Here is a 3,007-nt window from a genome sequence, read left to right on the forward strand (position 1 = left end):
AGACTAATTTTTAGTCTCCCATAAGTTATTGTTAATGCAACTCATATCGAGCTTATCCCTAGCCAAAAGTGGTGAAGCGTTGTTAAACATAGTGACACATGTGTATATAACTCATTAAGATGATTTAAAGAAAACACTAAACTATAATGATTAATTGGTAATCCTTACGACAAGTTAATGCACTTACGATATATCATGAACTATATGACTCATTACAGAATTATATAATAAAAGTGGGGTCCTTTTCACGCCCAATACCACCCTGTGTTTTTTTTTACCACACCTCTTTGCTGACATGCCTTACACATGATGCTTAATGCCCCATCTTCATGCCCTCTCACACCGTAGTCTAAGGGATGAAGGATTAATTTAAGTTTGGCTTTAGAAAGTTAATATTTATTATTTTATAACCATATTTTATTATATTATAAGCTAAAAAAGATATAAATTTAATTTCACTATCTAAATTATAGAATATTTCATTTTCTATTAATTTTAATTCTATCTTTTATATTTTTTTTCGAATTAGCAAACTAAAGTTTAAAGAAAGGTTATAATATTTTTTTGAGTTAGAAAACTAAAGTTTAAATAAAGGTTAGTGAAATTAAAGTTTTCAAAATTTTTACAAATTAAATGATCCAAGTTTTATATTTTTAATACAATATATATGTAAAGTTAGGAAAAAATGAAAAGTCTCTCCAACTTAATTCCCGCTCCAGCACTCCCTCTCAATGATTTGAATTTTTTATTTCCCCCACACCCAAATTAACTCCCCTACATCTAACCCTATCTGCTCACTTCTCCCTTTCCTAATCGATCTAGGATTCCTCTCCACCTTTTCCCCCTAAACTGATCAACGCAAATTAGTGTCTCGGTCTATAGCTCTGGTGGAAACCGACCTCGTTCATTAAGATAAGTTCAATCTCTCTTCTTGATTTCTTTTTATTTCCATTCGATTTAGTTCTGAAATTTTCTGTTGTAAGTTGTTTTGTTTAGTGTGGTTTACTTTATATCTAGATATTTGGAGATTGTTAGGTTTTTTTGCTTTCTTTGCACACAACCTGTCTAATGATATGCTACATAGAGATAGAGTAAAGTAAGATGTCTTGACACTGAATTGTTACAAGAGAACAAGGTGTCTCCTTTGCTATAAATCGAATCCTAATTGTTCGAGCAATTGCTAAACATATATTATAAGCAGCATTGTTTTTATTTTTTTCTTAATAAAACAGTAGTTTTTTGCTTCTCTTATAATGCCAAGTGACAAATTGATAATTAGTATTGTGGCCATCTTTGTTGAGCTTTAAAGTGAGCATAGATAAAGCAACACTTAAAAGTTTTCTACTCATTTAGAATTCTGATATGGCAATGAATGGCCTGATCAGATTGTTATGCCAAGCTAAAGTTTGTTTTTCAATAATGATTCACATTAATATTTTCGTTGTATAGTTGGAATTTGCTTATTGGATAATAAGATCATGACAACACTCATAAAGGCTTGTGATACTACAGGAGGAATTGATCCTCATATGCATTTGAAACAGAATCAACTGACTCTACATGAACAGACCTGTTGCTTTTAGACAAAAGTTCAGAAGCTTGCTCCTAGGGTTGCTTTTAGACAAAAGTTCAGAAGCTTGCTCCTAGGTAAAACTTCTTATATTTGCTATTGAAGAGATACTTTACTTTTACTCCCTTAAGATACATTAAGCATGAGGGTGTAAATGAGCCAAGCCGTTTGTGAACTACGTGATACTCGGCTCGCTAAAAACTCGAATTAAGTTGAGCTTAAACAAGCTCTAGTCCGAGACTAAAAAAAACTTGTATAAAAAACGAGCTTGAGCTTGAAAATAATTTTATACAAAAAGTTAAACGTTAGGCTGCAGGAAGGGGTCTAAAATGACATGGTACTCTTGCTGAAACACACATTATGGGATGTTTTCAATCATTATAAAATGGGAAACTAGCTAAACTATGTGCAGATACACACATATATATAGCACCAAGACTAACGTTTTAAAAAAAAATCCATTTGTCTACTTTGAGGCTGAATTCAGTTATTCACCATGAACTTTGATATGATTCCAGCATGTGTTTTCAGTGGCAAGTTGACACAGAAGCAATGAAGCCCTCGATAAAGGGGGTACCAAGGTTTGTATTTCGTTCACTTAATTTTCACTATCATTTAGACAAAAGAAACATAACATGCTTTTACAAAATTTTAGTTATTTGGTTCCAACTTTCTCCAACATTAGTCAACCTTTATTCTTGATTCATCATGCATTTAATGGCCATATATTTGACTAAACGTCTTCATGAAATTTCATACAATTGCACATACAATTCATTGTAATTTCTTTGGTTTATTGCATTATTTGTGGCTTGTTACATCAGAGAAACTCATATGTTTTTTCCTGATTAAACAAACTCACATGAAATATCCATAATTGATGCATATGTCTAGATGTTTCTAGGGTTCCCATCCTACTGATTTGTAGTTTATTTACTATAATTCAGTCATATATAGATTATTTAATCCGATCACTTGTTTTGTATTAGGAAGTTATTAATAGATTCTTGCCTCTAAGATTTTCAAAGTTTAGGATTGTTGGTGCACGATGTCTATCGCCTACGTCAACAGTCTAGGTCATGTCGGTAGCTTGTAATAGGGCTAAATATGTCAAAAATGTAAGTTTATGTATGTTTGAAAGTCAATTCGCACGAAATGGCATTTGGCTATTTCGTACGAAATGCAAGTTTGCTATTTCGTACGAAATGGCATGTTGCCATTTCGTGCGAAATCATCTGCCTATAAATATGGCACTTGGATTTTTCATTTGGTACGAAATAGTGAGACGTGTAACGAAGTGCTGCCCAATTCTCACCGTGTAATCAAGTTGAAAATCAATGAAAAGCCTGTTTTAAGTATAATTCTCTGTTTCTACACCTTTCTATCACTGATTCTCAGTTGTTTGACTGTTTCCGCCTTTCAAACGACTTAGATTTG

The 3,007-nt window shown here is 32.5% G+C and overlaps 1 long non-coding RNA gene across 1 annotated transcript; it reads left to right on the forward strand.

The window, feature by feature from the left end:
* The first annotated feature begins 755 nt into the window (after nucleotides 1-755).
* LOC110891112 lies at nucleotides 756-2,694 on the forward strand. The gene is made up of 3 exons (XR_004873006.1): nucleotides 756-1,647; nucleotides 2,089-2,151; nucleotides 2,560-2,694. It is a non-coding gene; the product is annotated as an uncharacterized LOC110891112 (long non-coding RNA).
* The last annotated feature ends 313 nt before the right edge of the window (nucleotides 2,695-3,007 follow it).

Source organism: Helianthus annuus, chromosome 11 (genome assembly GCF_002127325.2).
Source record: "Helianthus annuus cultivar XRQ/B chromosome 11, HanXRQr2.0-SUNRISE, whole genome shotgun sequence".
In the NCBI taxonomy this organism is placed as follows: Eukaryota; Viridiplantae; Streptophyta; class Magnoliopsida; order Asterales; family Asteraceae; genus Helianthus; species Helianthus annuus.